This window comes from Ranitomeya imitator, chromosome 9 (genome assembly GCF_032444005.1).
Source record: "Ranitomeya imitator isolate aRanImi1 chromosome 9, aRanImi1.pri, whole genome shotgun sequence".
NCBI classification, from domain to species: domain Eukaryota; kingdom Metazoa; phylum Chordata; class Amphibia; order Anura; family Dendrobatidae; genus Ranitomeya; species Ranitomeya imitator.
Window position 1 is genome coordinate 87,516,729 of NC_091290.1, and position 14,257 is coordinate 87,530,985.

Below are 14,257 nucleotides of genomic sequence, written 5' to 3' on the forward strand. Positions count from 1 at the left end.
CATGTTCTCCCAAAAACCTTGCATATAAAGTGGTCTTTTTGGTAGCCATAACTACGGCTAGGAGAGTGGGTGAATTACAAGCCTTATCAATAAGAGCCTTATCAATTGATTAGGGATAATTTCAATAGTGCTTCGTCTCAATCCATTTCTTCCAAAAGCAGTTTCTGAATTCCACCGTTCCCAAGAGATCATTCTACCATCTTTTTGCCATGAACCGGCAAATTCGAAGGAGAGAAAATTCAACACTCTCGATGTGCAGGTGCATTGTCCTACCTAGACCAAACCTGCTCTTACAGAATCGATCATAACCTTTGTCCACCTTTCAGGACAAAATAAAGGGAAAAAGGTGGCTAAGAGTGCCATTGCTAAATGGATTTAAAAAGCTAGAACACAAGCATATCTTGCTCAGAATAAGCTACCCCCAGTGGGGATTAAGGCTCACTCAACCAGATCCACATCAGTTTCCTGGGCAGAAAAAGCAGGCGCATCTCCAGAGCAGATCTGCAGGGCAGCAACGTGGTTTTCACTTCATACTTTTTCCAAACATTACAGACTGGATGTATTGTAAAATAGGGACTTAATCTTCAGCCGTAAAGTTCTCCAGGCCATTGTCCCTCCCTAGTGCCAAACTAGTTGGTATTCCTCCATATGCCGTCGTGGAAGGTAACTAAAGAAAATAGAATTAGACTTACTGGTAATTTGGTTTCTAGGAACCTTCCACGACTGCGCTAATTTCTCCCCCTATATATTCCTGGATAAAATCTGGGATTCAGAAGGTAAATCGGTGCTATGGTCTCAGTTGTAAGTCATTGGCAAGTGGGAGGTCCTTTTTTAACCTCTCTGTATTTCCTGTTCCCCATCAGGGCAAAGAGACAACCTCCATATGCCATTGTGGAAGGTTCCTAGAAACCGAATTACCGGTAAGTCTAATTCTATTTTCCATTCCATCCCTCCAGGCAGCACCATGGAGGTAGTCCTTCCTTGACCTACAACGGGATAGGATCTCTGAGGTTAAAAGGCCCCTCCCTCCTCCACCCTCCAGTGGTTTCCCTACAGGGAATGTTTGTATGAGGTTGCTCCTAGAGTGAAGAGAGCCTGTGGGATGTTTTACAGACTCTGGGGGATCGAGGAGTCTTGACCTTCCCCCTGTCAAGCATTCAGTGGCCGATGCCTCTCTGAATAGAGGTCCCTCAGCCATCAATTGCTGTACCAGATGGACTCGGTGGAGGTGTGTGTGTGTGTGTGTGGATTGGGAGTTCTCTGCCATCCCTTCCCCCTGTCAAGCGGTCCGTGGCCCAAACTTCTGAGGTCCCTTAGCCAGCCTGCGCATCAGCTGCAGTAATGCAACATTCCTGATGTGACTCTGCTTCCCTCTATGGTGGGCTCTTGGCATTACCAGCTCTCGCTGTTCTTTAGCGGGTGTGGAGCCAGCACAGAAGTGCACGGTGGAATGTTGTTGATTGCCGAGGCCTCTGGGCTGATGCTACCCTCATGCTTTAGTGCTGAAACTGGGCCTAGAGCTTCATGTGCTGTGAGCAGGGGCGGATTATCAGAGGGTCAATATGGGCGGTAGCCCAGGGCCCAGTGGTCTGGGGGGGCCCTGGGCTACCGCACAGATTGACCCTCTGATGATCATCTGTGAATGCCGCCGCCGCCGGCATTTATGTGCCCCTGCCGTAACCGGTGGGCAGAGAGAGGGGGCCCGCATCGGGCCCCGTCTCATCTGCTCACCGGGCCCCTTCCGGCGCTGCGGCGGTTTCCTATTGATGTGCGGGCGCGCGCCCGCACGTCAATAGTTAACAACAGCCGCCAGCCAATTGGAGGCTGGCGGCTGATGTCGGCCGCAGGCGCACACGTCGCCGGCGTCTGACGTCATTGTCAGTCGCCGGCGAGTGTGCTCTGTTGGAGGGAGCTCGTCGCTGGAGCGAGGACAGGTGAGGAGTTTTTTTTTTTTTTTTTTTATAACGGTAGACACACACTGAGGGCAATGCTGGAGGACACGGGCAATGCTGGAGGACACGGGCAATGCTGGAGGACACGGGCAATGCTGGAGGACACTGGGGCAGATTGCTGGAGGACACTGGGGCAGATTGCTGGAGGACACTGGGGCAGATTGCTGGAGGACACTGGGGCAGATTGCTGGAGGACACTGGGGCAGATTGCTGGAGGACACTGGGGCAGATTGCTGGAGGACACTGGGGCAGATTGCTGGAGGACACTGGGGCAGATTGCTGGAGGACACTGGGGCAGATTGCTGGAGGACACTGGCAATGCTGGAGGACACTGGGGCAGATTGCTGGAGGACACTGGGGCAGATTGCTGGAGGACACTGGGGCAGATTGCTGGAGGACACTGGGGCAGATTGCTGGAGGACACTGGGGCAGATTGCTGGAGGACACTGGGGCAGATTGCTGGAGGACACTGGGGCAGATTGCTGGAGGACACTGGGGCAGATTGCTGGAGGACACTGGGGCAATGCTGGAGGACACTGGGGCAGATGGCTGGAGGACACTGGGGCAGATGGCTGGAGGACACTGGGGCAGATGGCTGGAGGACACTGGGGCAGATGGCTGGAGGACACTGGGGCAGATGGCTGGAGGACACTGGGGCAGATGGCTGGAGGACACTGGGGCAGATGGCTGGAGGACACTGGGGCAGATGGCTGGAGGACACTGGGGCAGATGGCTGGAGGACACTGGGGCAGATGGCTGGAGGACACTGGGGCAGATGGCTGGAGGACACTGGGGCAGATGGCTGGAGGACACTGGGGCAGATGGCTGGAGGACACTGGGGCAGATGGCTGGAGGACACTGGGGCAGATGGCTGGAGGACACTGGGGCAGATGGCTGGAGGACACTGGGGCAGATGGCTGGAGGACACTGGGGCAGATGGCTGGAGGACACTGGGGCAGATGGCTGGAGGACACTGGGGCAGATGGCTGGAGGACACTGGGGCAGATGGCTGGAGGACACTGGGGCAGATGGCTGGAGGACACTGGGGCAGATGGCTGGAGGACACTGGGGCAGATGGCTGGAGGACACTGGGGCAGATGGCTGGAGGACACTGGGGCAGATGGCTGGAGGACACTGGGGCAATGCTGGAGGACACGGGCAATGCTGGAGGACACTGGGGCAGATGGCTGGAGGACACTGGGGCAGATGGCTGGAGGACACTGGGGCAGATTGCTGGAGGACACTGGGGCAATGCTGGAGACACTGGGGGAAATGCTGGACATACTGGGGGAAATGCTGGACATACTGGGGCAGATTGCTGGACACACTGGTGGTCATATTCTGGCCACACTGTCTGGGGGCAATGCTGGACGCACTGGGGGCAATATGCTGGACACACTGGGGGTAATATGCTGGACACACTGGGGCAGATTGCTGGACACACTGGGGCAGATTGCTGGACACACTGTCTGGGGGCAATGCTGGACACACTGGGGGCAATATGCTGGAGACACTGGGGCAGATTGCTGGACACTGGGGCAATATGCTGGACATACTGGGGCAGATTGCTGGACACAATGGGGGCAGGACTGGAGGCATGGGCAGAATGTAGACACGGGGCATGATTGGAGACACGGGGCAGAATTAAAGACATGGGGCAGGATTGGATCATGGGGCAGGATGGATACGATGGAGACATATGGGGCAGGATGTGGAGATCATATGGGGTAGAATGGATACTCATGAGGGCAGGATGCGAGAGCATATGGCTGGAGCCAGGAATGAGACACACAGGGCCAGGATGTGGAATATTATTACCATAGGGGCTAATTAAGGGATATTATTACTGCAGTGATGTATTTATTTTATTTTTTGAGTATACTGTTTTAAATGGGGGTCGGTCCTGTTACTGTGCAGAGTGACACTATATCGCCTTTTTTTCTTCATGTGGTGTAATGTAGAAGTTGTGAAAAATTAAGTAATGTGTTCTGCAAGCGGAGCTCGAGATAACTGTGTTATTTCCTGCAGAAACGAGTCCTGGCTGGAAGAAATGATGGCGGTCTGTGCTGGCTGAAAGATGAAGGACTTCACCTAGAGACGTCACTGGTGAGTCAGTGTTACGTATACACTGACACTATACACTGTATACTATATAGAGCTCCTGTGTATAATACCACCAGTGATCTCTGTATTACCTCTACACAGACACTGCATACTAAGTACAGATCTCCTGTGAATACTGGCACTTATGGTGATAGTATTGTGTTGTTGTTTTTCACTGATCAGTATTGTAGTATTCAGTCACTATGTGGTGGTAATATGTGGTCTGGAAATGGTGTTGTGGTATTTGTCCCTTGTATGTGCTATTTGGTCACCAAGTGGTGGTAATATGTGGTCTTGACATGGTGCGGTGGTATTTGTTCCTTGTATGTGATATTATTCGATCACTGTGGTTGTAATTTGTGGTCTGGTCATGGTGCGGTGGTATTTGTTCCTTGTATGTGATATTATTCGATCACTGTGGTTGTAATTTGTGGTCTGGTCATGGTGCGGTGGTATTTGTTCCTTGTATGTGATATTATTGGTCAAAATATACCTAAATTGTATTGCAGATTCTAACAAATATTTAATAGGTTACAGTAGAGTAGGGCCCGGCCATTTTTCTGGAATAATCTGGTTCGGGTATATCATGACCCCCGTCACATGACCCCCGTCACATGACCCCCGTCACATGACCCCCGTCACATGACCCCCGTCACATGACCCCCGTCACATGACCCCCGTCACATGACCCCCGTCACATGACCCCCGTCACATGACCCCCGGGGGGCCCACAGTGTCTGAACAGCCCAGGGCCCTGGCTACCCTTAATCCACCCCTGGCTGTGAGGTTTGACTTCACAAGTATGCAGCTAGGCCTTGTATCTCCTAGGCTATAGTAAGGCTTTATCTGGGCTACAGCTCATGATTTACTTCAGTTAGTTGAATGTCACGTCTGCGCAGGGCCTTATGATTGGGCTTCAGTGACTTTTTGCAATGCATGTTTCCCTTTTTTGGTTTAATAAACAAGTGCTTCACTGTTCTCTTTAACTTAACTAATCCATCCAGGCAGCAGCTGCCAAGGCAAACAGGATCATGGGGTGCATTAAAAGAGGTCTGGATACACATGATGAGAGCATTATACTGCCTCTGTACAAATCCCTAGTTAGACCGCACATGGAGTACTGTGTCCAGTTTTGGGCACCGGTGCTCAGGAAGGATATAATGGAACTAGAGAGAGTACAAAGGAGGGCAACAAAATTAATAAAGGGGATGGGAGAACTACAATACCCAGATAGATTAGCGAAATTAGGATTTAGTCTAGAAAAAAGACGACTGAGGGGCGATCTAATAACCATGTATAAGTATATAAGGGGACAATACAAATATCTCGCTGAGGATCTGTTTATACCAAGGAAGGTGACGGGCACAAGGGGGCATTCTTTGCGTCTGGAGGAGAGAAGGTTTTTCCACCAACATAGAAGAGGATTCTTTACTGTTAGGGCAGTGAGAATCTGGAATTGCTTGCCTGAGGAGGTGGTGATGGCGAACTCAGTCGAGGGGTTCGAGAGGCCTGGATGTCTTCCTGGAGCAGAACAATATTGTATCATACAATTATTAGGTTCTGTAGAAGGACGTAGATCTGGGTATTTATTATGATGGAATATAGGCTGAACTGGATGGACAAATGTCTTTTTTCGGCCTTACTAACTATGTTACTATGTTACTATGACACATGGTGCTAATGTGGCACATTGTCTCCCTGAAGACTGCCCCCCCCCCCCAGCTCCTGCTCATTAATTAGCTCCTTCAGGTGGGGTCAGTCTGACAATTGAGATGTGCTATTCAGAGTGGAGGTTTATCCTGAATTCTGATTGCTCTTGAATGTAACTGTGGGCCTGGTCTCGTTTGGCACATTCAAGCATGGTCTTAGTTTCTGTGCTTCATGGTACCTCCTGTACATCATGGTGCCTCAATGCCTCATTGTTCCTCTGCCTCATAGTGCATCATGGTGTTTTTGTGCCTTTTGCCTCGTTACTGACAGCAACGTGGCCGCACCTTGTATCTTCGGCCTACCCCTTCATATTTTGTTTCGGGCCTCAATTCTGGTTATAGTCCTTGTTTCTGGATCCAGATCCTGGTTCTGTTGCTTCATTCTTTGCAATTGGACTTGGCCAAAAGAACAGCCATGCTTGGATTGGCCTAGTATTTTTTTTTTTAATTTCTTCTGTCTGGAACAGAAGTCTTGTGAGCTACTGCCCTTGAGTGGTGAAGTCAAATCTTTCATAGTTAGATTTGAAGGGAAACATACGTCTTCAAGTTAATCCTATAACAGGACATACTACTGTTCTGGGAGTAGGAAATCCCATGAGGTAGATGCTAGTCATGCTGGGGGAAAAATCTTTCCTGACTCCACATACGGCAATCAGACTAGTTTTCTTGATCAACATGTGGTACAGATTCTCGTCCCATACATCTGTTATATTAGGTTTACCAGGGACACTATCACAGACCTTTTTTGTACTTTGTACTTTGTTATGAATCGGCAGCACCGCTCCATGTGGCAGAGGGTCCCATAGTCACTACCCTTACAGCAGACAGGTCTCCTAAGATAAAGAATCTGTATGCAGGACTATTACAGATGAGACCCCCATAGTCCCCCCTGCCTCACAGTAATCACTCTCTGTGATGGGAAGAAACCTACTTTTCTCTAACTATAGAGGAGTGTTCCTGGCACTATTGCAGTCTGGGTGTATGAATATCAATAGTGTGGTGATTCAGCATTACTTTACTACTGGGTGTGCAAATATCAGAAGATTGCCTTTTTTAGGTCTTTATATTTTTTTCCCTGCTGAGCCCAAGATGGATAGCCTGTTCTGGCTGTAAAAATTTTGAAAAACAAACTGTGGAAGGAACAAGCACATGCAAGCCAATTATTGGTGTGTGTGTGTATAGCCCTCACTGTGTTGTGGCAGTAGCTATCACCATATTTTTGCTGGGCAAGGAAGGGTGTGTTTGTTTGTTTTTTTTTTTTTAGGACTATTCTATGACTGCCATGTTTAGGAGTATCTATCACAATAACTGCAATAACAATCACTGCAGTTCGTTATTGGTGTTGGGGTTTAACGGTGTTTCACTCTTTCTGCTGTATTACTTGCCACATTCATACTAAATTTTGCTATTATAGACACATCACTCGTTTTAGTTACTTAACTTTGCAGGTTTCTAGAGTTGTCTATATTTCTCCTGCTCTCAGATAATTTCTATATCTAGCCCGGTTCTTGACTTTGGTCCTTGGGCTTCTGTTTTTAACCTGGGGCCTTTTTCCTTGGTATTCTCCATTGTGCTGTCAAGATGGACGTACTGGAAAAGGGTTATTAGACCTACCAGTAATTGTTTCCAGAAGTCCTTCAGGACAGCACCCTTTTTTTCCCTCACTTAGGCTATGTGTCCAAGGGGCGTATTGGCAGCGCTTTGGACGCAGCGGATACCCTGCTCCGCCCAGAGCGCTGCTCCTTTTGTACACACGGTGATTCCGCATGTGTTCGTTGAACACATGTGAAATCACCGCATCCTATACATAGACTGTTATTTTGCAGAGATGGAGCGTCTCCACAAGATAAATAGACATGCTGTAGTCTATAATGATGCGCCACATGTCCGGTTATGCAGGTCTGCCTCCTGCAGGTTTGTACGCATAGTGGAGATGGGATTTCATAAAATCCCCTCCACTATGCTGTGACATGTGGGCGCTGTGGATTGAATGCTGTGGCTGAGGGAGGGGGCCTCTTGACCTGTGATCCTGTCCCACTATAGGTCAAGGAAGGACTACTTCCATGCTGCTGGCCTGAGGTACATCTGGAAACTTTCTGGTAGGACTCATAAAAAAAATATATATACAGTATATATTTTATACAGTCATGGCCAAAATTTTTGATAATGACACCAAAATTATATTTTCACATGATCTGCTGCCCTCTGGTTTTTATGTGTTTGTCTGATGTTTATCACATACAGAAATATAATTGCAATCCTATTATGAGTACCAATAGGTTATATTGACAGTTAGAATGAGTTAATGCAGCAAGTCAATATTTGCAGTGTTGACCCGTCTTCAAGACCTCTGCAATTCTCCCTGGCATGCTCTCAATCAACTTCTGGACCAAATCCTTACTGATAGCAGTCCATTCTTGCTTAATCAATGCTTGCATTTTGCCAGAATTTGTTGTTTTTTGTTTGTCCACCCGTCTCTTGATGATTGACCACAAGTTCTCAATGGGATTAAGATCTGGGGAGTTTCCAGGCCATGGACCCAAAATCTCTGTTTTGTTCCATGAGCCATTTAGTTATCACCTTTGCTTTATGAAAGGTGCTCCATCATGCTGGAAAAGGCATTGTTGGGCGCCAAACTGCTCTTGGATGGTTGGGAGAAGTTGCTCTTGGAGGACATTCTGGTACCATTCTTTATTCATGGCTGTGTTTTTAGGCAAGACTGTGAGTGAGCAGATTCCCTTGGCTGAGAAGCAACCCCACACATGAATGGTTTCAGGATGCTTTACAGTTGGCATGAGACGAGACTGGTGGTAGCGCTCACCTCTTCTCCGAATAAGCTGTTTTCCAGATGTCCCAAACAATCGAAAAGGGATTAATCAGAGAAAATGACTTTGCCCCAGTCCTCAGCAGTCCACTCCCTGTACCTTTTGCAGAATATCAGTCGGTCCCTGGTGTTTTTTTCTAGAGAGAAGTGGCTTCTTTGCTGCCCTCCTTGAAACCAGGCCTTGCTCAAAGAGTCTCCGCCTCACAGTGCGTGCAGAAGCACTCACACCAGCCTGCTGCCATTCCTGAGCAAGCTCGGCACTGCTGGTAGTCCGATCCCGCAGCTGAAACAGTTTTAAGATACAGTCCTGGCGCTTGCTGGTCTTTCTTGGGCGCCCTGGAGCATTTTTGACAACAATGGAAGCTCTCTCCTTGAAGTTCTTGATGATGCGATAGATTGTTGACTGAGGTGCAATCTTTGTAGCTGCGATACTCTTCCCTGTTAGGCCATTTTTGTGCAGTGCAATGATGGCTGCACGTGTTTCTTTAGAGATAACCATGGTTAACTGAAGAGAAACAATGATACCAAGCACCAGCCTCCTTTTAAAGTGTCCAGTGATGTCATTCTTACTTAATCATGACTGATTGATCGCCAGCCCTGTCCTCATCAACACCCACACCTGTTAATGGATCAATCACTAAAACTGTTAGCTGCTCCTTTTAAGGCAGGACTGCAATGATGTTGAAATGTGTTTTGGGTGTAAGTTCATTTTCTGGGAAAATATTGACTTTGCAAGTACAGTAATTGCTGTTAAGCTGATTACTCTGACATTCAGGAGTATATTCAAATTGCCATTAGAAATAATGAAGCAGTAAACTTTGGAAAAATTAATATTTGTCTCGTTCTCAAAATGTTTGTCCATGACTGTGTGTATATGTCACGATATGGTATGAAATATCATATAAGTAGCTTCTCTTGCTCAAGGCTGTGGGCTAAAGAGCCCCCCTTCCCTTTCACTCAGCCAAGAGCTGCTTTGCCAATGTAGATGGGGGAAGAAGAGTTTATTACCTCTAGCTCGGAGAGCAGAAGTATTTACGACCGGCATTTCCTGTGTAAGCTCTTGTCCAGCTATAAGTGAACTAGAAACTTCGAGGATCCATGAAAGATTCTTTGTTTAGTTTTTGTAAGATATTAGGCAAACTATTTAAGCTAGAAATAGGAAAAATATATATTCCTTAACGTCACTCGGCGGAGCTGTCAACCGCTGTAAACATGAACTTCTAACTCCATCTGGTAAAGAAGTAGGGATTTCTCTGTAAATATGTATCCCAGATAGGACATATTTGATCTCATTAGAATGCTCACGTTAATCCGAGATGAATGATGGGTTTATGACTCTGACATGTTTTGTAGTGAAGTTATAGAAATTAGAGAAAATAGTTTAAAGTTTAGGTAGAATGTAGAGAGGAGGGTCTGGATAAGCCAGCCTTTCTGTGATGTCACTAGCTGCAGGTCTTAAGTTTGTGGCAGGCTCTCAGCTCATTCTTCTTCTTCTTCTTCTTCTTCTTCCTGCTTGCTTGCTTCTTCTTTTCCTGGAAGAGCTGAGCACATCCCATGAACTGGGACGTATGGAAAACTGCACTAGCCTGGTTGCCTGCCATGCTTTGAACATGTGAGTGTTACTTTTTCTCATTTAATCCATGTTTATTTCATAATTACCCTTGTACATATTTGCAATTGTCTCATTTGTAACATCTGTATAAAATATTTTTGATAAAGCACTGCCTAATTTTTTTATGGGATATAATATCCTATGTTAGTTCATTCTCCATGCTCTAAACGTACCCTAAGTCTCTTGAAGGGAAATGCGCTACTGTTGTGTTGGGTTAGCTTCGGACCCATTTAATCGAAGCTGGTGGCAGCGATAGTGTGCTGACTTTTGGGTTATGCTGAAGCGACTGCAGTGTTGATAATTATTGTTCCTGCCTGAGTGGAAGTAGTTTATCGCGTCGCTGCAGCGTGCCCAATAGCCAGTACATAGCAGGCAGCCTTTCTGGCGACTAATTACCCAGGGTGCAGTACCTAATCTGACGAGAGTAAGGGGGGCGCCAGAGAGCTGCAAGTGTTAAGTGCAACTGTAAGCGGGATATACATAAATCCCTGCAGTTTGTGGTGTATGGAAAAGCAGTGGGATACCTAAAATAAGCCCCTGCTGTAAACTAAGAGGTCAATAGCCTTGTGTGTGGTTTTTCATCACATTGTGGAGTGGAGGGATAACTAAGATAAGCCCCCCTGCACATGTGATAGCCGTCTGTTGGCCTAAAGTCACCCCAACCCGTGACGTAGGGGTGACGGTCACGGTGTGAATCGTGACAAATTGGTGGCAGCGGTCAGGGGAATCCTGACAGTATATATGTATTGTGTTGCAGCCCTCAGCTTGTGCTTTGATCAGTGTCCAACTGACCACTTAGGCTAGCTTCTGAAAGCCTTCTTCCTGTGAAGCCCCGCCCACAGCTGCACCTCTTCAGCTCCAACTACATCTATATGAATCCTGCATACCCTATCTTTAACATTGGGTACGCAGGCCATGCGGATGTATGCAGATGCCTCCACATGCGTCGTTTTGAAGCTGTAACAACCGCAACAAATTGCAGCATATTGGATAAATTTGTCTTGAAAAGCAGCTTTCCTGGTGGCCATCACGACAGAGAATACCAACCCCTAGCTGTCTGCTTTAGCAAGGTTGGTTGTCAAAAATTGGAAGGGGGGGAGGGTCTGGGACCATACATGTTTACATGCTTGTTTTTTGTTTTGTTAATTAATTTAAAAAAAATACAGCGTGGGGACCCCTCTCTTCTTGATAACTAGCCTTGCTGAAGCTGGCAGTTGAGGGTTGCAGCCCCCAACTGAGTTTTGCCTGGCTGGTTAACAAATACAGGGGGGCCCACGCCAGGGTTTGTTTTTTTTTTTTTTTTTTTTTTTAATTTACAGAGCAGGAGTAGAAGATGAATACTCCTATCTGCTGCTCTTGCTGTTATTTGTAGCAGCAGGCGTCTGATGGGAGCAGTTGTCCCATCAGCTTACACAAGTGACCGGAGGTAAACTTTTATACCTCCAATCACAGCTGAGCACTTCCGCTGTCTCTTGACAATGTGGGAACTGTGGCTCTGACTGGCGGGGATGAATTTGCTGCCGATCCGAAGCGGGGTTTGCTATGCTGTCATGCATATGACAGCGCAACAAACACCCTGTGTTCGGGCATTCTAACCCAAACAGTAACATGGACTTCCTGCAGTAACACGGACTTCCTGGTGAGTTCTGTGTTCGGTGTCCATGCCCAAACACTAGGTGCTTGGTACGGACTCTGAACTTTACGGTTTGGGTTCGCCCATCTCTAGTGCTTGGGTCAGATAAGCATAAACATCATCTTATTGTGAACATGTGGTATGTATGAATCTCTCTCATCCAAATGTATGAATTACTGTATATCTGAAGACCTTCCCACCTTCTCTCCATCTCAACAGCCCAAAACTGAATTGCTTTGGCTATTTTTTTTTTTTTTTTTTTTGTAATTTCAACAGGTTTATTCCCCAAAATCAGATAAGTATATGTACTTAAGAACCCCGGACACATGATTAAGCCCCTATTCTGGCTGAAGACAGCTCTGGCATCTGCTGCTGACATTTTTGTCATCCGGTCTGGGCAGTTTTACTGGTATTTTTCTACAGCCCTGAAGTTTGTTGTGTTCAGCTATAAACTAGATAATTCCAGGTAGTCTCTATTGTACCCAGTGAAGTCTTCCGATCCTGGACTATTGTCAACAGCTTCTATGGTTTGTAAAACTGTGTTTGTCATAATGAAGCCTTGTCTGACTAGTGCTTAATTAACATGGACGACGTCAGTGTAAATGTTCATGTAAATACCAAGCAATTTGACATTCTTGTGAAGAAAAACTGGCTGCCCAATCGCCCTCTGGACTTAACTGAGAAGTGGCTGTTCTGCTCTTGGAATGGTTCTAATATTAGAGTGAAATGAAGGGACTACTACCCCACAGATGGCTAAGCATAATTCTCACTCCAGAGACCCTACGTTCACTGCTCCAGTAGATGAGAATACTCTACCAGGTGGTAGATGTTGCAGAACAGTTTACTAGTGAAATCCCATCCATGAAAGTCTTGTATCCTCTTTGCCTTATTGGAAAAATTAAAATGAAGTATTGCAATGAAGGACAAACCATGGGGCAGTTAGGTTGTGTTACTGTGGTGCCTCTGGAAAGAGCAACACATTTGGTCCCATCTTGGCTACTGGGAGGCAAGAACTGGCCCAAGGGTTATTTAAAAGGACATGTAAGTGAAAGCTGCCACCCAAGACAGAAGGATCTGGTGTTAAGGGCTATGACTAATGACAACTTATCCTTCTCCGCTCCCTATCTACATGTCCCACTGCATACAGGAAATTGTGTCCTTCCTTACATCCCTCTTGTGTAGAGCTTAAAGGTACTGTCACATTTAGCGACGCTCCAGCGATATAGACAACGATCCGACCTAACTAGATCGCTGGAGCGTCGCTGTTAGGTCGCTGTAGAGACGTCAAACACAGCAACACCAGAACGATGCAGGAGCGATCCAGTGACGTACTTATCGTTCGTTCTGGTTGTTAGCTCCGTTAAATAACATTGCTGGCATCATTGCTTTGCTGTCAAACATGACGAATCACGCCGACCTGACGACCAAATAAACCTGACGTTCTGGACTTTCAGCTACGACCAGCGATGTCGCAGCAGGATCCTGATCGCTGCTGCGTGTCAAACACAACGAGATCGCTATCCAGGATGCTGCAACGTCACGTATCGTTGCCGTTCTCGTTGTTTAGTTGCTCAGTGTGAAGATACCTTAAGATTATCATCTTTGGGGAGGCAATTACCTGCCTTAAGGTACCTTCACACATAACGATATTGTTAACGATATCGTTGCTATTTGTGACGTAGCAACGATATCGTTAATGAAATCGTTCTGTGTGACAGCGACCAACGATCAGGCCCCTGCTGGGAGATCGTTGGTCGCTGAACAAAGTCCAGAACTTTATTTAGTCGCTGGACTCCCTGGAGACATCGCTGGATCGGCGTGTGTGACACCGATCCAGCGATGTCTTCACTGGTAACCAGGGTAAACATCGGGTAACTAAGCGCAGGGCCGCGCTTAGTAACCCGATGTTTACCCTGGTTACCATGTTAAAAGTAAAAAAAAAACAAACACTAGATACTTACCTACCGCTGTCTGTCCTCCAGCGCTGTGCTCTGCTCTCCTCCTGTACTGGCTGTGAGCCGGAAAGCAGAGCGGTGACGTCACCGCTCTGCTTTCCGGCTGAGACAGTACAGGAGGAGAGCAGAGAAGCAGAGCGCAGCGCTGGAGGACAGACAGCGGTAGGTAAGTATCTAGTGTTTGTTTTTTTTTACTTTTAGGATGGTAACCAGGGTAAACATCGGGTTACTAAGCGCGGCCCTGCGCTTAGTTACCCGATGTTTACCCTGGTTACCGGCATCGTTGGTCGCTGGAGAGCGGTCTGTGTGACAGCTCTCCAGCGACCAAACAGCGACGCTGCAGCGATCCGAATCGTTGTCGGTATCGCTGCAGCGTCGCTTAGTGTGAAGGGGCCTTTACTCTAGGTTGGCAATTAACAGTGCAAGTGTTTTGTCTTGTTTCATTCATCCCACCTCCAAAATGTTCTTG

The 14,257-nt window shown here is 47.2% G+C and overlaps 1 protein-coding gene across 1 annotated transcript in view; it reads left to right on the forward strand.

Annotated features, from left to right (window-relative positions):
• The window catches only part of DEPDC7 (DEP domain containing 7), a 101,055-nt gene that overhangs the window by 62,265 nt on the left and 24,533 nt on the right, over positions 1-14,257 (forward strand). The gene's annotated exons all lie outside the window — the stretch shown is intronic.